Here is a 22,709-nt window from a genome sequence, read left to right on the forward strand (position 1 = left end):
CCCCTAACTTCAACCGGGCTCCCCCTACATTTTGGGACTGGCTACGGGCCTGCTCCCCTGATCCTCCACAGTATTGTTTTTAACTTCATAAATATTTTGAACATCGCTTAAAAAAATATGAGAACTGTCTTACCCCTCCTCCCCCATTGTTGAAGACAGATATGCACCGATACAGATATGTGCAAGTTGAAATAGGTAGTGGGCCAATTAGAGAGGATTTACTGGCACCGAGGGCTGTATGAGATAATATATAACAATTCCGTAACAATCGAATGGTCATATTTAGTCGAGAAACTCATTCAACGTACACTAACATCACAGGAACACAAAAACTGTTATAACGGTAACAAAAGTATTTATTTATTAAAGAAAGGGAGAAAAATCTATTTTTAAAATCATTTTAGTGGAGAATTTGATTCTTTACAGAAACACGGTGGTTCAGAGGTAAGCGTTTACCTCTGGTGAATGGGGTCCGTGGTTCGATTCCCGGTCAAGTAAGTTTGTGGGGGACAACATCGTGGGTTTTCTCGGGGTACTTCCGTTTCCTCCCACATTCTCATTCTACGAATTTTTCCATCCTCATTCACTTTCTTTATCATCATCTCCCTTAGCCTAAGGGGCATAATCACGTGACGTTAAACTAAAATATTTTCATATTTCAATGATTCTTCATTTTCTGATCCAGTCTCTCAATGTACACTGGATGTTCCAACGCGAATGATATTTTCCAAGGTGGACATCAGTTGTAAAATAAATATTTTCAGTTCAGTTTAAGATTGGGTAAGAAGTATATTTTCTATAAAGGCTCAGACGGGCTAAATGAAAGGGTCCAGTGGGGTGGGACAGGCCCAGGGTACACATGGCTGATAGAGAACCGAAAACTTGGTGCAGCAACTTGTTATATAACTAGTGTGGTACAGGCGCGCACCCAGAAATGTCTATTGGGAGGGATCTAAGCTTTGAGGGAGGTCAAATACTACAATACACTACCTCTATATATTATTGAATAGGTATTATTTTGGACCCTAAAAGATGATAAGTAATTGTAAAGTACCTTCACGTTTATTTTCAGAAAAAATGGTAGAACTAGATTGTTTTTGTAAGAGAAAGAGTGCAGATTAAGTGTAGGATCAAATTTTCATCAACCATTTCCCTGCTAAACAAGTATAGTTTTTTTTTCTTTTGAGAAAGTGTGCAAATCTATGTTGAATTATGAAGTTTTGGAGGGTGGTCTGGACCCGGTGGACTCTTCCTCTGAGTGCGCCCCTCGTGTGATATCTTTATGTGGTATCGGAACAATATCTACACCCTTAATGGTGATTATATCTGGATCTCATACAAGAAAGGCAGCAATGAACACTCATCTAAGGGGAAGCTTCTACTTTTACGACTCTGCATTCTTTTTATTATCAAGATTAACTTAGAAAAATAAGGGTCACCGCATCTATTTTACGTGTAATTGCATACAAATGAGTGATAAAAAATCTTAATATTTTAATTAGTAACTATATTACCTGTAGTAAAAAAAAAAACAATTACATAAATAACATTCCAAATAAAAAAGCAATAACTCATCGTATTCATGTGTTTAATAATATCGGTTTATTAACATTATATAAGCATATCGTTCCATGCTTCGATAGTCGTTCAAAGGGAATTGTAATTCGATAATTTCACAAATTACCAATCAGCTACAAACCAAACCACGATCTCGATGGTTACCGTGGTTTTTCGTGTAATGTAATATTCTGAACTGATAGTAGAAATTTCATTAAAAATCATTAATCTACCTTTGATACACCTAGATTTTTTTAAAAAAAGAAAAGAGATGTATGATTATTGCTGCTTTTAAGTAACTTCCAGCATGTCTGTGACTTATATGGGTGTCCCAAAATTCACGCAAGAAGTAATATTGATAGAAAACACAGATTTATAATTAAAAACTATATTTTTTTATTGATTCATAAAGTATACAGTATAGGGTTATGCATGGAATAGTACAAGGTGACCCAAAAGTAGGTATACAGTGCCATGCTGACCGGCTCATGACATTTTATATAATTTTCTTATTGTTATATATTCAGGAAGTGACTTAGTTTCTTTATTATTTGCTCTTAATCTCTCTTTGCCCATACCTTAAGCTTTGAACAGACAGAAGCAAATAAACTAATTATCTTAATAAACTGTCATATTTTGTAGGACTGTATACCTTCTTTTGGGCCACCCTGTATATTGGGTAAATGCCCTCAACGGATTTGCTGGCACATACACATTCTTTTGTTGAAATTTTCCATAACCGTTTTGCATAAATGTAGTTGAATTTCGTTGATACAGGGTCAATATCCTTCTTCAAGATGAGGATGGTCGTTACATGCACATAGATTCAAATTTAGATTACAGTAAAGCACCGATTATCCGCGAGTGCCGCGAAAATTTTTTTGCTCTGCTACAGTCGCGCTCAATTATTTTGCATGAGTAGTCACTGCGAACTGACTCCCCACATGCAAAAAAAAAATCAGTATTTCCAACAATAGTGCAAGTTTCAAAGTGCAACTCTACTCTGATAAGCGGAAGCCGATTGTTGTAAGGGTTCCTGTTTGTATCGCCGAATGCCTTATGCTACGAAATTATTGTACACAGGGGCAGTCGGCTATGTTCGGCGAAACAAGAATTCATGTTTTGCCCAATCCTGTTTGACCGAAAATTAGTTAAAAGGGAATTTGCATACAGAAAGGAATTTTTCCCATCTAAGTCTTCATTTTCTTAGTGTTAATTTGTGCAATGTTATCAATTTTCATGGAAAGCCATTCGTACCGTTGTCAAGCGTTACACTCCACTTAGATGTTGTTTCTTTTTCAAGAAACTTCTAAATTAAGTGTACTACTTCGTGATTTAAACCTTTTATTAACTATCAAATAAAAGCATGTAATTAAAGTTTTAAGTTTGTTTTTCATTTTTCTGACTTCCTCATCCTCAAGGAATTCCTTTGATTGTACATTTTTTAAAATTTATTTAAACAGCGGTTTCTACGGCCTTTAGCCCGTCACGTATGAGGGATGACGCTTGCAGGGCTCGCTACTTCAATGGCCATATTGATTTGAACTGCTATGTTGATGCTTTACTCTGCATATATGCACATTTATATTAATGTCTTGACTTTGATTGATTTGTTAATTTAAGATAACTTTTACTTACATACAATGTGTTCATAGTTGTAGAACTTTTTTTTTTCTTTCGGTTTGTATGACACGGCTTCTTGACTACTGTAACGAACAAGATTCCCTTTTGGAAGCTACATGTCTTATTTTAAAGTTTCATTTTATTTACATATACATGTAATGTGTTTATGGCTGTGGAACATTGTTTCCTTTCAATTTATATGATACGGTCTATTGACTACTATAAGGGACAAGGCTTCATTTCGAAGCTGCACCTGATTATTTGTCTGACGTGACTATTTTTACATCCGCACACTGGCGCAAATCCCGGGGGGGACGAGGGGGACATGTCCCCCCCAATCTTGGACCTGGGGGGGACTGTCCCCGCCAATAATCTGATTTAAAAAGTGCTTTTTCGGATAAGTGTCATGATTTGTGTCCCACTGCCCGAAAGGAATGTAACATGAAATTGATTTCTCTTGGCTTTTCCATTTTTTTAAAAAAAGAATCGTATTCTGTAGTATTTCAAACTGAACTTCGTGCTGTAGTGAGTTTAGTAGTCTCATCAATATGTATTAATTCCACTTCCGCTATTTGGGCACAAATTGTAATAAATGCCAGAGGAGGATATGCCCCTCTCCTCATGCTGGAAAGTTGTCTCAGCTGTAGGTACGGGCACGAATTCCGGGGAAAAGGGGAGACATGTCCCCCCCAACATTGGAACTGGAGGCTCTCCCAATAGTGCTTGAAAAGTGCTTTTTGCAGATAACTGTGATGAGTTGTGTCCGACTGCCACATAGGAAAGTGAGATGAAATTTGTTTCTCTTGGCTTTTCCATTTTTAATGAAAATGAAGGCGTGCGACTGTGCGTGACGTAACCTGATATGAAATCTTATCTCCTCCTCTCCCCTAGGCCCTAGCACACGAAGAGTATATAGAATATCCAATGTCAATAGAACCCATCTTTTCAGTAAATGCGCATTTAATCTATTTGTAGTATCAGCCTAGGCATCTACTCATGCTTCGTAAGCTAACTAACTCTATAGCCTATGGAACCCGGAGGTTCAATGCTGCGTTCACAAAAGCTCTCTACTGACTTCTATTCTTGGCCAACTGGATCCAGTTTCTACTTTGTATTCCTATCTCTGCGAGATCCATCTTAATATTGTCTTCTCATCTGCGCCTAAGTCTTCTTAATAGTCGTTTTCCGATTGGTCTTACCCCTAACACTTTGAAAGCGTTCCTACTTTCTTCTATCCTGGCTACATGTCCTGCCCACCTAAGCCTCCTAGACTTGATGACCTTAACAATGTTTGGTAAGCCGTATAATTTACGTAGTTCGTCGTTATGAAGTTTCCACCATTCTCCATTCCCGTTCCTCTTGGTCCGAATATTTATCTCGGGATCTTGTTCTCAAATACTTTCAGTCTATGCTCTGCACTCAGTAAGCGACCATGCTTCTAAACCATACAGAACAACAGGTATGATTATCGTTTTATACATTTTAAGCTTCAAATCCCTCGACAGAATTCGCGACGACAAGAGGTTTTGAACTGAATAATAACACGAATTCCCTGTTTTTAGTCGACATTTAATTTCTTCGTGAATATGATTTTCGTCTGTTAATATTGATCCTAGATATTTGAAAGTATCCACTTTATCAAAAGTATTATTTAATATTTTAACACATACATAATTTGCCGTATTACGGTCCCGACGCATTTCCATGTATTTAGTTTTCTCTGCATTTACTTCTAAACCCATGTCCATGCAAGCGCATCTAATAAGACCTCTGCATTTCTTTCTAGTTTTCTCCTATCACCCACTACTAAATTTACATAATCAGCGTACGCATAACCTGGTGAACACCGTTCAGCTCTAGGCCCTGGTTGCTATCTTTGATTTTCCTTATAGCGTATTCCAGGACAAAGTTGAATAATAATGTCGACAACGCATCTTCTTGTTTCAGGCCATTCTTAACGTGAAAGCTCGTGGCCAAAAATTTTCCTGCCCGGACTTTACTTTGGGATTCATTTAAACATGCCTTAATTGATCTAATTAGCTTTTTCGGTATTCCAAATTCTGTAAGAACGTTGTACAATGTTTCTCTCCTAACCGAGTTATAAGCCTTTCTAAAATCAATAAATAGTTGATGTGCCGGACTACTGTATTCCCGCTTGTTTTCGAGTATTTGGCGAATGGTAAATATTTGGTCGATAGTTGATCGATTTCGTCTAAATCCACACTGATAATCTCCAAAAATTTCATCTGCGTATGGGGTCAATCTTGCTAATAGAATGTTTGAAAGGATTTTATAGGATGTTAACAGAAGAGAGATGCTTCGATAATTATTACAGTCAGTTTTGTCGCCTTTCTTGTGGATTGGAACAATGATTGATTCTTCCCACTCTTGTGGCAATTCTTCCTTGTTGTATATAAGAAGAATGAGTTTGTGTATCTTGTTCCACAATTTTTTGCCTCCAGCTAAAACTAACTCAGCTGGAATTTCGTTTACACCCGAGATTTGTGTTTCTTTAATTTCTTTATAGCGATTTTTACTTCTATTCGATTGGGTTCTGGAATATATGGTTCTGCGGTGTGTATCTTCCTTTCTCCACGCACATTAGTTTTTGGTTGCGTGTTAAGCAAATCGTCAAAGAAATCTTTCTATCTATTTAAAATGCTATCTGTATCAGTGAGAACTGTTCCATCAGCTTTCTTTCATATATAAGAACGAGGTTGATAGCCTTTCTTAAATTCGTTGATCCCTTTATACATGTCCCGAATGTTTTTATTTTTACTATTATCTTCAAGTTCCTAAATTTTAGCTTTCAAAATATCGCGTTTCTTTGTTCTAAAAGTTTTGGAAGTTCCTCGTCTGATGTCTACGAAATTTTGTGTAGTTATTTCATTCGGATTTTGTAGCCAACGTAATTTTGCCTGTTTTCTCTTCTCTGCTAGTTCGAACCATGGTTTGTTCCTACGTATTTCCGCGTGTCCCATTTTTTCTTTTGAGAGAAGATGTTTCGTAAGCAAAGAAAAGAATTCAATTGCTGGAATATTTTTCTCTATAATCTTAAGGTTACATCTGTTAAGTAAAAAGTATGTTATGCGTCAGATTTCTGAAACGATTCCTGTAATGTTATTAAGATTATAATAATTTTGCTCAAAGAGTATTGTTGCGTCATACATAATTGATATTCTTTCTTCATAGTTTTGGGGAAGTCGTCATTTATATTATTATATTACTATAAAACAATTTTAACGTGGATCTTTGTGGATGCCTAATTAGAAACATACCAATTATAAATATGCATGTATAAATATTTCAGAATGTTTTCACGGCAGTGATTTGTAATACTGATATGTACTACTACTTCATCTACATCACCTAATATACTCTGCAACAGTTGATCAGATTCATCTACCGTAATATGAGTTTCATCTCCCTTATCTAGAATAAGCCTCAAATCTGCCCACCTTCCAATGTTGAAGACAACCAATGGCGTATTTAGGATTTTCTTTCTATGCCCAACACATGCAAGGAAGTGGGCAATTGCCCACCTGAGTTTGAGAATTAAATATATTTTAATTTATGCATAAATTGAAGTTATAATGGCAAGAATTACAGATCGATAAATCCTATGTGATATGATACAAAAATTTAGAAGTGAATCTAACCCTTTATTCTATTCATACAAGAAAAAGAAAGCATCCTCTTGGCCGTCCTAATTTCCCGGGCTAATTATTCCCCCGTTTTGATTTTCTTTAATTCAAACATTTCCTTCTTTTAAAAATAACTAAACGATATAATTGTTTCTTTGTTATAATAACTAAAGTCCTGTCATGTTGATATCCGCGCATGTTGGTGTGGAAATCCGCGCACTAGTTTCGCTTATCAGCTCCTCTTAGTTTTGGTGTTACTGATGACGGCCAACTTGAATCACAACTGACAACGGTCGATAAAGTATGATAGGAGAAATGAAAGTAGTAACGTCAAGAAAAAGAAACAGAAAAATAGAAAGGATGACAGAAAGAACAATTAAGGACGCAGTTCTTACATGGAATGAAATTTGACAAATACAGTATTATTTCTGAACAAAAAGCATAAGAAAATGGAAAGTCAGTGACATTTTTAGAAATGGTAAGAAGGATTATTGTTGTACGTGGAATGCGTAAAACTAACAAATTATTTCGAGGGGAGAATGAGCCCGATAGTCTCCTAAATACGTCACTGAAGACAATTCTGCTCCCCTGATCCTTCACAGCATTGTTTTTCAACTTCATAAATATTTTGAACATCGCTTATATATATATATATATATATATATATATATATATATATATATATATATATATATATATATGGGAACGTCTTACCCGTCCCCCCCAATGTTGAAGACAGATTTGCGCCTTTGCATCCGCAACACACTTTTCAAATGGTTTTGTGTGTAATGCCATGAAAATCGGCTTCTTAGCTGTCAACTTATCTTAGGTATAACACTTTATGTTCATCTGTTTTATATTGTAAATTGTGGAGAATTACATATAGTCCAGTTTTGTAATCACAGTCTATTTTCGTTTCGTACAGCATCCCCGTCTTTTTTTTTTTTTCTCGAAATGATTTTCTATTCGTTGTCATTCCCCGAAAATCATGAGGCCGAATCTAAAGTTGAACTTCTTGGCTATATCTGAATCAGAAACAAAACCAAGAAAGATAAACAAACTAAAAAAAAAAAATCTTTGAAATTGGTTTTCTTAATATTCAACTAAAGCAAAACTATATAGGATAATAATTTTAAAACGTGTATATGTATGAGTGTTTTTCAAAAGTATCTAAATATCTGATATTGTCAAATAATGCCGCTAGTCGGTATGTTGAAGGGAATACAGCTTGTATGAAGTATAAACGGAGATATCATTTGGATTTTGCATTTATATTTCTATTCCGTTCTATTTGTTCGATTTATTTGTCTGATGTTGCTGTTTAAGATTATCCACAAACCATTTTTCAAATATTTTATGTACGTAATTATTAGATTGAAGTGTCAAATCATTTTTATACATATTGGCAACGTGTGGAATGATGAAATCTTCCAGTTTAACGGTCTTACGGATGGTTAAGACAAGTGAATGATAATGAAAAAATTCGTGGAATGAGAATGTGGGAGAAAACAGGAGTACCCCAAAAAAACATATGCTCATGATGTTGTCCATCACAAACTTAACTGACCGGGGTGTGGAATGATGTAGTGGATTATGTAGAATGTTGAAAGCTCAAGTTATTAACAATTAAGCACAAGTTATTACTTTTAATTTAGAAATTTTGTGAAAAAAAAATACTTTCTGGCTTTAACACTAAGTGGAATGTTTTGTTCCATAATTTGCAACATCGCACATGAAAATTGGCAACATCGCACAAATCAAGCTACAGAAAGTTTATATGTTGCTGGGAAAAATGTCTTTCTGAATATAAATTCCCTTTAACTAGTTTTCGGCCAATTAGGTTTCAGCCAAACAGGAATTCTGGATTTGCCGACATGACCGCCTGCCCAGGTATGCGACAATTTAGTAGCCAAAGGCATTTGGCGAAACAGGAAGACAAGGTTGTAGGGTATGAAAAACGGGAATTGGGAAGAGAGATTGCATGCTAGCAAATTACCTTCATTGTTCATTGCGCAGTGAGAGTCCGTGAAGACTACTGGAGGGTTGATTACAAACCTCATAAAATCTCTTTTAATCCAAGCCAACAACCGGGAAAATACAATAGGCCCTACAGTGCGAAGGTCGAAAATTACTGGCACGTTTACAGTACAGTATTGTTTTATTATTATCCTTTATTTTAGTAATTTAGACGTAGAGCAAAGCTATTTTAAAAGTTTTATTATGTTTTTTGTACAATAAAAATAGTTTTTAAGTTAAAATATTTGTTTCGTGCTTGCACCTCATTTTTAGCCTTTTTTTTTTGGGGGGGGGGGTATCCTCGATTTTCGTTACCCTTGGTGTTCTTGCCACCCAATTCCGTGGATAATCGGGGCCTTACTGTATTTACAGCTCATATATTGTGTCACGAACAGAATAAATAGATTAGTCATAAATATAAATACAAACTAATATCTGAACACTGTACCCAGTGTTCGAATTACTCAGACGTATGAGGGGGATATCCATCTCTGTAAAGAGACAAAAGTATCGCTGAAGTTTACCTTTTTGTGGATTGCAAAACGTACTGCATGGGTTGTAATTTTCTTCTCAAGTGTATGCTATTTCCCTGTAAAAAGTGTAAATTCTCACAATACTAAATGTTTGCTGGGGACATAGATATTTCAAGTTCAGCTTGCAAAATGTTCTGTCTGAATGGTTGATAAGATGCATTGATTTGTGACAGATATCTCATGAATAAGAGATTTTCTGTGCTACAACAGACAATGCAGTAACATGGAGTAAAGTGTACTGGAAAGCCAGGAATAATACCCATGAACCACTTGGTCCGACTCTTGCGGAACGTGAATCAAAGAAGTCATCCAATATGTGAAACGCCTCGTTGAGAACTTGAAACCGTCATCCACATGAAGACTAAAACAAAAGTTAATTCGACGGTGTAATGTACTTGAAATAGTATGCGGATTTCCTAATCAAGTTGGATAGGGCCGAATAGTACTGTATCATACGTTAACAAGGGCTCGGTAGCTCAGTGGTAAAGAGCTTACCTCTTGTGCGTGGGGTCCCTGGTTCGATCCTTGCCCAAGTAAGTTTATGGTGGCAACATCGTGCCCATCGCTTTTCTCAACGTAATATTCCCGTTTCTTAGTCACTTTCTTATTCCACCAATTCTTCCATTATCATTACTTGCTTTGGTCATCTTCTCCCTTAGTCTAGCAGATATAATTGTTGACGTTAAACTGAAAGATTTCAATCCATGCAGTATTTTTAAAAATATTATTGTAGGCATATACCAGAACAAGTATTCATCTTGTTTGGATAAGTTTGCACTCTACTGGGGATGTAGGTAGAAAGTCTAGTGATTTAAATAATGATTTACTTCTTAATTTTTAAAATAAAGCAATACTAATGTAATGTACTGTATTACAACACTAATTAATATATTAAATTTTCTCATTTTAAAAATGGTTAGTATATGTATACAGTAGTTACCTGTAGATACAAAATCCTTACAGAGTGAATTATCATCACTGTTTCCCATGAAAATATAAGGTAATTTTCGTTGAGGAATGTGTTCCTTTTCTTCTATTTAATATTACTGCAATTCCATGGTGGGTTATATTTCTCCCATTTCCTGTAGTCTGTAATAAAAGAAACGATAAACATGACTTTCTTAAGAGCAGCACTCGTGGGTGTTTTTCTGCGAAATGTAAGAGAAAGATAGAAATCGCATTTTAACCAACCACGCAGATCAAATAGTTGGTTATATACATAAGCAAGACCAACATATATATATATATATATAAGATTAGTGTAGTCTCTTAAGAGAAGTACTAAATTGCCTTATATTTCTCTCTGTTTGTTTCTTTCTTTCTTTCTTTTGTCATTTTTCTCTGTATATCGCATTCGGTTTTCTTTTGTCTGTTTCTGACAACCTCTTTCGTTTACTTTCTTTCCTTTCTACTTTTATCTTTGCTTGCAAATTTCTATTTTTGTTTTCCTCTTCTCTTTCCTTTCTTGTTAGTAACCAACGACATGAAACAACCAAATTTCAGAAACACAAACTCCAATTGCGTTTTCAACATGAGATAAATACATATCTCACACGTATGAAGGAAGGAAATATCTGAAATTGCCTTTTACGTAATTTCTAACTTTATTTTTAAACATTAAAGATGTGTACGTTGCACACCCCTCTGGCTCTTTATAGCCTTATGTATGTAGTTCTGAAAGTTAAAAAATTGAAGAATCAGTGATAGTCAACAACCACGAAAGCCGGGTGATGAAAATCACTGTAGATGCTCTAATTCATTAGTTTCCAGCCCACAGGGGCTTAGGGGGGCTGTAAACCCCGTTCTTCAAAGTGGACGGAGACCTTCACTCTGATCAAAATCTCAATTAGCTATCTAAAAAGAATCATTCAAGATACAATGATCATCATAACATAAAATATGATCAGAAATATGAAACAAATTTCTTTGTATGTTACATCCACGGTCTAAGCTTCCCCTTAAGCCAGCCCTGGCTACAATGTAACAATAACGCATTTCCACCAGCGTTGCCAGACTCACAGCTCGGAATTATTCCAAAACTTGATCGAAATTATGCTAGATTCGGTCAAATTATGCTAGATCCTCACAATTACTAATTCAGGACTTTTAAAAGAAAAAAAACGAAGTTGAGATAAGAACATAAGATAACATAACTTAAAATGCGCAGAGCGCAAGAATGCGTGGATAGAACTCAATACTTCACGCACCAGTCGTTGCCAGACTCAATGGCGTATATATCGTATAAATGAATGCAAAGTGTTTGTTTACATATTTTGAAAGAAAATTACCTCGCAGCATAAGCGGAGTTGGGAATTGTCTGCTGGGGGGGGGGGAAGATTTTTGGGTCGGTCTCGGACCTTTCATTTCAAGAATAAAGATGGTTATGAAGTCAGAAATAAAGGTAGTGAAGTTGTCAAAAAGTTGGGGGGAGAATGGCCCCCATAGCTCCGCCCATGCCTCGCAGTTAAAGGAATAGAAAAGCCTGGATAGAGCCACAAAAAAAAAAAAAAAAAAAAAGCCCAAAGCCGTTTCTAAATTACTTCTGAAAATAAGACTGTCTGTATGGTTTACCGACTATATGATTCAATGGAAGAGGATACATTTCTGCCGTTCATTTTCTTCCCACGAACAACTTCTTTCTCATCTCCACGTTTTACGGCTTTTTGATAAACTTGCTGAAATTATGCTAGATTTGGGTAGGATGCTAAAAGCAAGATGCTAGATGCTAAAGACATGCAAACTATGCTAGATCTAGCATCATTATGCTAGATCTGGCAACGCTGATTTCCACACTCGTCTTGTTATCAGTTAAACATGAGGTGACCAATTGTCGTAACTTCCAAGATGTGATAGAGGACTTGGCTAGGACGAAAAGTACGAAAAGAAATTTTTGACGTACTCAATTTTTTTATTTATTACATTTTTATAACAGACCAACTTTGTGTTTTTTCTTTATGCATTTGGAAAGTTCCATTAGGTACAACATCATCTAATGCATGGAATGCTTGATGTCGTAGAATTACGTGCATTCCCCTAACAATCCTACTGTACTGTACTTTCACACAAATGTATTAGGCGAAGTCAGCAGAGACCACACACACACACACACACACACACACACACACATAGACCTGGGCCTTCAGATAGGTTAATCAGGCCCTGCTAACCAATGTGTCCCGCAGTGTAATAGAACGTGTCGCGAAATTTTAGAATTTAAAAATCATGAAGAATTTAACAATAAGTTTAAATTAATTATTATTAAATTCTTCGTGATTCAGACTGTACCAATCATCTCCAATGGCAGTAATAATGCTCAGTACTATACAGAATGACTACTTTATAGAAATTTATAGGCTTCCACTATTATAATTTGTATTATATAAGTAAAAAGGGATGCATGTATGTGAATCAGTGTGTATATGTATGTTGCAGCATTTCTCTGAAACGCCTGGAGCAATTTTAACCAAGTTTGGTACACGTATTACTTACAGTCTGGAAAAGAGCAATGTTGGGGTAAGACTTCCTAGCACATCTAGGGGAAAGTGGGAGGAGGTGGCATATAAAATTATTGAAAACGACAGATATTAGTGCCGAATCCATGATTTTCGAGGCCCATGAGCTGATTGGCGGCAGTTCCCATTCCTCTAAAGTCCAAATTCAGTCCCAATGAGGGTAAGAACCTCTAACACACCTAGGGGAAGCAGAGGGAATGATATTTAAAAATGATCGAAAATAGTTGACATAGTGTCGAATTCACACTCGGAGTCGCTGAATGAACAGTGACATTTCCGATGCTGTTTAAATCCAAACTCTCCCATTAGTATTTCTAAGGGAGGTGGTGATACGTAAAAATAATTAAACATGACCGATATTAGTGTCGAATCTACAGTTTTCGGCATCTTTAAATTCATTAGTGACAATTTTGGTCCTCTCTTAAGTCCAAGGACTCTCCCAGTAAGGGTATAAGACCAGCCCTAGTACTCCTAAGAAGAGGGAAGAGAGAGACATATAAAAATGATCGAAAGCAACCGATATTAGTATCGAATCCATAGTTTTCGGGTTACTTAGATAATATGACACTCCTGATGCCGTTTAAGTCCGATTTAAGACCCCACTAGTAGGTTATTCCTGAGGGGAGTGAAATGGTCACATGTACAAGTATAAATAATTGAAAATGACCAATATTAGTGTCGGATCCATAGCTCTCGTGGTCCCTAAGTTGTTTGGTAGAAGTTCCAAAGATCTTTATGTGCAGCCTCCAGTAGGGATAAGACCTTTAGCACACGTAGGGAGAGTGGAAGGGATAACATGTAAAATGATCATTAATGATCAATATTATTGTAGTCAATAATTTTCGGGGTTGCTGAGATGAATAGCAACACTTCCGATGCCATTTAAGTCCAAGTTCACTATAATTAGTACCCCTGGGGCGGAGATGGTGACATGAAAAAAATAATCAAAAATGACCGATATTGGTATCGAATCGTCAGTTTTCGGGGACCCTAAGTTGATTGGTGATACTTCCTATACAATTTTATTCTATGTTTAACTCCCATTAGCTCTCCAGGGGTGGTGGGAAGAAGTTGACGTAAAAATAATCGAAAACGCCCAACAATATGCCGAATCCATAGTTCTCGATGCCGCTTGAGAATAATAATTACAATTGCGAAAGCGTCCAAATTCGAGTTCAGCCCCATTGCCATTGGGGGGGGGGCGGAGGACAAAAGGTGAAGAATAAAATGTCTCAAATTACTGGGATTAATGTAGAATCTATAGCTTGAATTCGTCAAGGTATTATGTTACGATCATAATGAAATTTAATCCGAAGTTTAGGCCCAAACGAGCATGTCAGCTGGATTAGGAATTTACAGACAGCACCGAAGGCGTTGCTCGCATATTTATACAGGGTGTTTCAAAACAACACCGACAACGTTTGGGAGGTGATTCCTGACACCAAGATAAGACAAAAAGTATAGACCAATCTGGGTGCACAAATGCTTCTTTTCGAAGTTATAAGCTGCCGAAAACATGAAAAAAATGAACTTTAGAGGTCCATAGCTCGAAAAGTATGGACCTACCGTTGTCGGCTCAAGACTTCACTTAGGAACTACTATGTGCTCTATCCAAGTATCCAAGTTCCAGAATCCTTAAGTACTTCCACAACAATTTTTATAGAGGTACCTGGTGGGTACTTCAAATTATATGCCCGTAGAAAAACTCCCTCTATAAAAAATGTTGCGTGAGTACCGTAGGATTCTGAAACATTTATTTTTGGATAGTGTACATTTTAGTTCCTAAGTGAACTCTTGACCTGACAATGGTAAGTCCCGTTTTCGGCAGCCTATAAGTCCGAAAGGAAGCATTTGTGCACCCAGGTTGGTCTATACTTTTTGTCTTATCTTGGTGTCAGGAATCACCTCCCAAACGTTGTCGGCGTTGTTTTGAAGCACCCCGTATATATATTAGAATGTGTGTATAAATGTATATTCCACCGTAACTCCGGAACGTTTGGAGCAAGATTAAAGACACACTTAGTAGACATATGACTTTCAATAAGAAAAGAAATACTGTGGGAGTATGACACCTCAAGGTGTAGGGGTTGGAAATAGTGGCATTTGACAATAATGGAAAACGACTGATATTAGTGTTTAATGTATAGTTTACGGGGTTACTGAAATAAGCAGTGAAACTCCCGAGACTAGCAACTCTTTCTATAACTAAATATATAAAGTAAGTCCATATTCAAATAAAAATTTCTATTCAACCTTTTACTGTATAACTGGTAAATGATCAATCGATAAGAATAATTTAGTTTGTATTTTCTCTAACAGATGACACTACTTTACTTCCTTACATGTATTGTTAGGATTAATTTCAGTTAAATTCATTTGCTCTTAAGTTTGCAATTACTTCAGACAAATATTTTGTCATTGGTCACATAAATATCTCGCTTTCAAACCGAAGTTCTACAATTTCAGTTGTTATTCATAAATATCAATGTTAAACATTCATCGCACTTCCTATTCATTTTCATTCCGTTATTCTCTCGGCTCACATTTTTCTATATAAAAATAAAATAAATACTGTCCTTTCATCACAATTTTAATTGTTACATTTAAAATTTCATACCGGTATACGTTTTATTAATCATATTACATCCTGCTTTTCTCATTTAGAATTCAATAATATTTTATAAGCACAGACAAGCTTAATCTAACCTACAGAATTAAATTTCCATTCTACATGCGATTGATATACGAGGTGCTATCCAAAATATTCGGGACTGGTGCTGCCATCTGGTGAAAAATGTTCTTTTGGACTAATGACTGCCATCACCCTCGAAATAGTTCCCTTCCGCACGAAAACACCGGTCCCAGCGATGATCCAAACGTATCCTGGAAGTCCTGTTCTTTGAGGGTGTTTAGCACTGCAAGCGATGCTTCTTGAATCCTCTCAAGTGTGTCGAACCGACGGCCTTTCAACTTGCTATCCAGTGGCAAAAAGGTTGGATCATCAGATGCGGTCTGACGAAACTCCGTGTAAACTGCCACACGCTGTGTCTTCTGATCAGCTCAGCAGTCAAGAGCCTTGACACAAATTTTGCGGCGACACGATGCATGCCCAATTCAACACTCAAAATTCGTTGGCATGTCCCGTAACCAATTCCCACTTCATCAGCAAGGTCGTGGATGGTTTGACGTCGATCCTCACGAACCAATTGTTGAAGTTTGGTAACAATGTCTGGCGTTGTGCGGCTAACGGTCCTTCCAGTGTGGGCATCATCTTCGATGTCTGTACGGCCGGTTCTGAACTGAGCCTGCCACTCAAACACACACGTACGGCTCATGCTGTGTTCCCCAAACACTTGTTGAATCATTGCAAATGTCTTCGTAGCACTTTTCCCGAGATTCGTACAGAATTTGATACACACGCACTGTTCTATTCTCGGATCCATCGTAAAATCGCTACACACCACACACAGAGTATCATGAAAAGCACTGTGGAAACTCAACACATCAACCTAGCAGCATGCAACTGCACTCTTACTCATCAGATATGCTATTGTGCTGCCAAAATGTCTTGATCCGTGGCAATAATGCGAACTGAAGCTCACATCCTCTCACACCCACGCGCCGAGCCAATAAGGGTTCAGCTGTTGCTAAACGAGAGAAAAGGAGTGGACTTCCTTCAGCCGATAGCAGCGCTTGTAACGGAAGACTAGGTGTCAAGTGAATGTGGTATATCTATAGTCTTGCCACCTATTGGTGCAAAGCTCTACTATTACTACTTTCCAGATGGCAGTACCAGTCCCGAAAATTCTGGATAGCATCTCGTACTACGTTACTACTGAATGAGAAAAGGAAAATAACTTAATCTAATGGTATCGGAATTCTTTGTATTTCACTAAACATAACAATTAGAGCAAGCCTATTAAAGTCCTTCGTTTTTCCAAATAGCAACGATGTGGAAAAGCATGGATTTATATTAGTTGATAAAACTTAATTGTTTCAAATTATCTTTTACGTAATTCAGTCTTTAGCTCAACCGAGAGTTCTTTCTAATAAATTTAGTATATCAGCTATATTTTTAAACTAGTTAAACAGTAAAAATTGATATATATGTCGGAATCCGATTGTAGTATATCTGACCTATCTCGTATCTTCCGCTAAGTGCGTAGTCTTGATTCCCTTTGCCATGCATATACGGTACCAAGTATATTAAAATTAGTGGTGGGCAAAAAAAAAAAAAGTATTTTTTTTTTAAAAAAAGCAGGGTTTTCAACGAAACCGATTTCGGTTTTCTTTAAAACCTGTTATTTTTCTTCGAAACCGGTTTCAGTTTTTCCAAAGCTGGTTGTATTTCTGACCAGAATAGTGTTTCGTTATTCTCCGGAAACCGATTCCGTTTCCATAGAAATAGTTTTATGTGTTTCCCAAAATAGTTTTGGGTTTTTAGTTTTCACTAAAACCAGTACGAGTTTTGCCGAAGCCGGTATTGGTTCTTTCTTATGAGTCCTTATATATGTTTTAGATCTTCACCAACGAAACTCTACTCTGGTGAGAAACCGAACCAGGTTTTGGAGAAAACCGAAAATGGTTTTGGTGAAAAACCGGACCGGTTTTGGAGAAAGCCGAAATGGTTTTTAAATTTCGGTTTTTCTAGAAACCGGTTTCCGGTTTATGTAAAAACTGGTTTTCTCCATCCCTAATTAAAATATGTGGTTAGGTAAACATTGGCGAAACTATGTAATTAGTTCGCATTATTTACTAATAATTGGATTCTATCAACACTTTAGAGTAAAAACACTAACTTTAATTAATAAAATACAGTATTCGAAATTTAATGGGAGTATTTTAAGAAAAATAATGAAAGTTTGTATGTGCGTAAGAATTTCCGTAATTATGCATTTATATGAGAAATTTACCTAACTCATTTTTATCCATACACCTACATATAAAACTATTTCTATGACGTAACATTCATTAATGCAATGTAATCGTAAAATCTACAAATTATTAATTGCAACTAAAACTTCAAATTAACAACAAATTAGTAAAAAATACGATATGACAAACATTTGCTGTATCGAAAAATCTCAAAAAGAGTTGTTACAAATTGTAGATCCACGTGCTAAACTCAAATCAGTCCATTTATTGCCTTACAAGGATGAAGACAGGCCCATTTTGGGATGAGACAGAACATTGGAGGGCGAATTTAAAAGTAACACTGGATGAGGCGGCACTCCTTTAAAGGAAAATGGAAACGTTTAAATGAGACCACCATTCGATCAATTCAGTCTAATGTATGAACAATCTTTTCTCGTATCACATATTTTTACTTCAATTTCACGGTTTGTGTGTTTGCAAATACTTTAGTTAATGACACCTAAAAGTACCTAAACTGGACACTGTATTTAAAGTCCTTCCCTTCCTATGGGACCTTTTTGAGAGAAAAATACACGATTTTTAGGATTTCGATTTCTGGGCTTTCGGCATCTAAGGGATGACATTTTGAGGGATGACGTCCCTCGGCGAGCACACTATCTGGGGAAAAGGAAGGAAGGAAGGATTGGGGAAGGAAGGAAGCGGCCTGGGACCTATAAGTTAGGTACCACCCCGGCATTTGCCTGGTGTGAATGAGGAAAACCCAGGAAAACCTCATTCAGGGTTTTACACTTTTTCGGCCGAGTGCTCCCACCAGGAATCGAAGCCGGGACCGCTCGCACCGAAGGCAAAAGCGTTAGCGACTACGTTACGCGTGGCCACGAGAGAAAAATACGTACAGATATGTAACCTTAGATATGTATAGATATATAACCTTACACTTCAAAACTAACAGAATTTGCATCTTGGAGAACATATGTTGCATACTTTATAGCAGTGATTTATAAAGAATTTTGAACTTAGGGGGGTGTTCAAGAAAATCTGGGAGGTGCAATCTTGCATTAAGGTCGTATACTATTATAGTACTTTTAATTAGCTTTTTTTTTTCTTTTTACAAACTTTAAAATTCGTTGATGCAACGAATAATTGCATTGGATTTTCTTCTCCAGCCACAGAAAATTAACGTCGATTTTCTCATGCCTGGTGTGACGTCGACACGAAATTGTTGGCAATCGATTGATCAAACGTTGTTGTGATGATCGCAGTCTTGTAAAGGTTGATTTTCATTCAATCTTGCATCGCGTGCTTTGCTTGAAACTTTATCTTGTCGAAAGTAAGCGGTTTTATTCTATTGGCACTTAAAAAAACAAGAATTCAAAATCTTTTTAAAACCAAAATAGCAAGATTTTTAATGGGTTTTCCCGTTCTGCCTTAAGGCCCTCCAGCACTTTGTAGAACATATTTTCAATGATCTTACCTTTAGGCAGCACAGGAATTCCCGTTCTGCCTACACAGCAAAAAATGAGGTGTTGAAACAACACAAAATGACTACCACTTTAGCGTGTTACCTTTGTGTCAATTCAACACGAAGCTTTTTTTTTTTTTTCTTTTTCCAACCTTAGCTTACGCCCTTTATTTGGGAAGCGGATTTAATAGGAACTGCAGGTGTAGGTTGATTGTCGTGAGGCAAAAGAGATTTTATTAACTTTACAATATCCAAGTTCATTCAAATGGAAGGACATTATGGCCGTTAACCATAATCATCAGGACAGGAAAACAGATGAACACTGGCGAACAATTCATCAGGAGAGCGTGAGAGCAGAACAGTGGTGAGAAATGAAACAGTGAGGTGCATTTGACATCACAACACAACAAAGAGAGGAGTGTTAGAGAGACAAATAAATGTTATCTTCTGTCCAGGGCTGCTCTGGACGCAATGGAGACGAGGGGAGCCCTGTTAGTGGGGACTTTTGATGGGGAAATCTCCAAATTTCAAAGACACTCGGAAGGCAATAAGTAAATTAAAACTCTGCTGTACGTCGATCGTCTAACTGTGTAGTTGCTACATGAACGGTTTTAGGGAAAATAGATACCAACATAACTTCTTTAAATTTCGAAGCTGGAGTTTCATTTTCAAAACACCATACTATCAACTACGGTTTCGTTTCGGGGTCATAGTTGTAAATCCAAGTTTCGCCACCTGTGACAATATTATAAATGTCTACTTTGCCACTGCGAAAATAATTTAACCTGTATAAATTTTGGCTTTTTTATCAGGTAAATTATAGATTTTCAGTCAAGCAGCTACAGCATCATCCTTATTTATGCTAGGATTATGTTTCGTACCTCAATCTCTTCAGAATAGAACCTCCTTTCAAACGGCACTATTCACATTTCCCTATCGTGTCCATGAGGTGGAAAGTTTGAGAGAAATCGAGATTTTTCTGATTGTTTTCTAAATTTTGAGCCCCTCTGAACTCTTCTGTGTTAACGCACAATTTCAAAATTAACTGAAAAATAGTAATGGGTATACTAAAAGTGTGTACAAAATTTCAAGCATCTATTTTGAATAGTAAGGGCGGGAAAAATCTTTACCAATGATTCCTACAATGCCCCAGATTACTCCAAAAGACCTGGATGTAATATAACAATTTCCTGAGACATTCCTATTTATCCTATGGTCATCGTTCGTACATTACTCTCTTCAGAATATAACTGTCTTTAAAACAGTATCATTTGCATGTCTTCATCGTGTATCTGAGGCGGAAAAATCGTGAAAAAGAGATGTTTTGTTAACAATATTCCTTTTCAATCTTTTTGATCCTCTGGACCCCTCTGTTTTAACGCAGAGATCTGAAAAATTTGAAAAATAAAAAAGAGTGCGCTGAATGTGTGCGCTAAATTTCAATCTTCTAGAGGTGCAAAAGTAAGCCCGCCAAAAAGTAATATCCCCACAATACCCGAGATTCCCGTATAAAACAGGATCTCAGGTAAAAAAATTCCTGAGACACTCTATTTATCCTAGGGTCATGGTTCGTACATCGTTCTCTTCAGAATAGAACAGCCTTTCAAACCGTACCATTCACATATCTCCATCTTTTATCTGAGGCAAGAAAATCCTGAGAAAAGGGCTATGTTAAAAATAACCCTTTTAAAAATATCTTTTAAAAATCTCTCCCCTGTTTTAATGCAAAGATCAGAAAAAATCTAAATACTACTAAGGGGCGCACTGAATGTATGTGCAAACTTTCAACTTTCTAAGTCCAAAAGTAACCCTAACAAAAAAGTAAAAAGAAATAGGCATAACAAAATACTATTTTTTTTAAAGTTATGTTTCGACGCAGAAAGGCGTGAAGCTGTAAGTAATATGTTCTGTAATGCCTCCAGGTTTGAAATAACAGAAAAAAATCATGTACTTATTCGCTATATAAATATCAGCTTATATGATTCTAATTTTTTACTTTTGAAATTATTCCTTTCTATATATTCATACAGAATCCATGAAAATATTGCATTCCGTTCAAAATTACATTAAAAAATATTAGAAACATAGAATGAAAATACACAATAAAATGCCTGTTCTCCCGATGCAAGCTATAGCATGCTCCAAGGAAAGTCGCATCTTTAGCAATTTGTGTCAATGTATTTGCTTCTTTTAGTAAGTTACTGTATTTCTGTTACGTAACTCGTATCGATGCTAATAGATGGGGTTAGTATCAACGTAACGGCCTTAACTGCCATCTGGTAAGAATGGATATAACTGTTTGAATTTAACAATAGTTAAATCATATTCAGTAATTCCAGGAACGCAACAATAAACAGAGCACTAAATAGAACAATAAATGGTTGGATGAATGCGGGAGGTGTGGCTATGTACGATGTAGTTGGAACAAAGGGGAACACCTGAACGTTGTTGCATGACACAGCATCACATGAATATCACGGTCGCGGCCGCTCCAACTTTTATGCCGCGACGAAAAAAATATTTGATTACTTATTATTAAATTAATTTAAGATGCACCTAATGATAAAAATTTAAAAATAATTTTATATTTTCTTACTGAATTTTATATATGAAAATTCTAGGTTCAAACCTTACCTAGATTTTTTTTTTTTTTTTTTTACATCTTTGATACATATTTTAATACAAAAGTATGCGTCTAAAAATATTAAATCTACACTGAACATTTTATTTGTCAATCTAGAAATCAGCAATTCGAAAGAAACAGCATCGAGTACGCTACACGAAAAATGATGTTGAACATTCGTTAACTTATTGACTGGATAATTGTTTCAAATATTCAATATTGATAAAGGAAAATAGGATAAATGAGCTAAAAGTCGTCATGTTTTGATACCGTATTTACTTTTTTCCATAATTACTCCTAACCTATGTGTATCAGATTATTGATAACTATGTTAAGTAAAAGTTGAATATCTGCTTTATTGCCAGCAACAAAAATAATTTAAAAGTTAATAGTATTGATTCTACAATACAAAACGTAAAACTATGCGCAAAATGCCAGTGCTCATCATTAAAAGTTCAGTGCTAGTCACCAGGGACATACGTAGATGGTGGGTCCTTCGGGTTCGGATCCCTCCGAATTTACGACACTTTTGTAAATTTAGTCTATGTTTAGGGATAATTTTACTAATTCTAATATACTTTATCCTCATATTGAATTTGGTCCCCACAAATCCTTGAATCTCACCCGAAATAAATTCGTGCGTACCTCCCTGGTCGTCACCTTATAGTGAAGTGTTCGTCAAATTACAAATCCTTTAAATGGTTAAAAAAAAAGTCCTTTGATTGTTTGGAATATCTACCAATAGATTGTCTTCTCGTCTCCTACCTTTTCATTTCACCAATTCTTCCATCACTATTCACTACCATCCGTCTTGTTGAATGTGTACAGGACATAACAATGACAGATTGAACTAAAGGATTTAAT

General features: G+C 36.3%; 1 protein-coding gene across 1 annotated transcript in view; it reads left to right on the plus strand.

Moving 5' to 3' along the window:
* The window catches only part of LOC145680854 (uncharacterized), a 330,508-nt gene that overhangs the window by 53,682 nt on the left and 254,117 nt on the right, over window positions 1-22,709 (plus strand). The gene's annotated exons all lie outside the window — the stretch shown is intronic.

The sequence above is a fragment of the Thermobia domestica genome, chromosome 3, assembly GCF_964235325.1.
Source record: "Thermobia domestica chromosome 3, izTheDome1.hap1.1, whole genome shotgun sequence".
NCBI lineage: Eukaryota > Metazoa > Arthropoda > Insecta > Zygentoma > Lepismatidae > Thermobia > Thermobia domestica.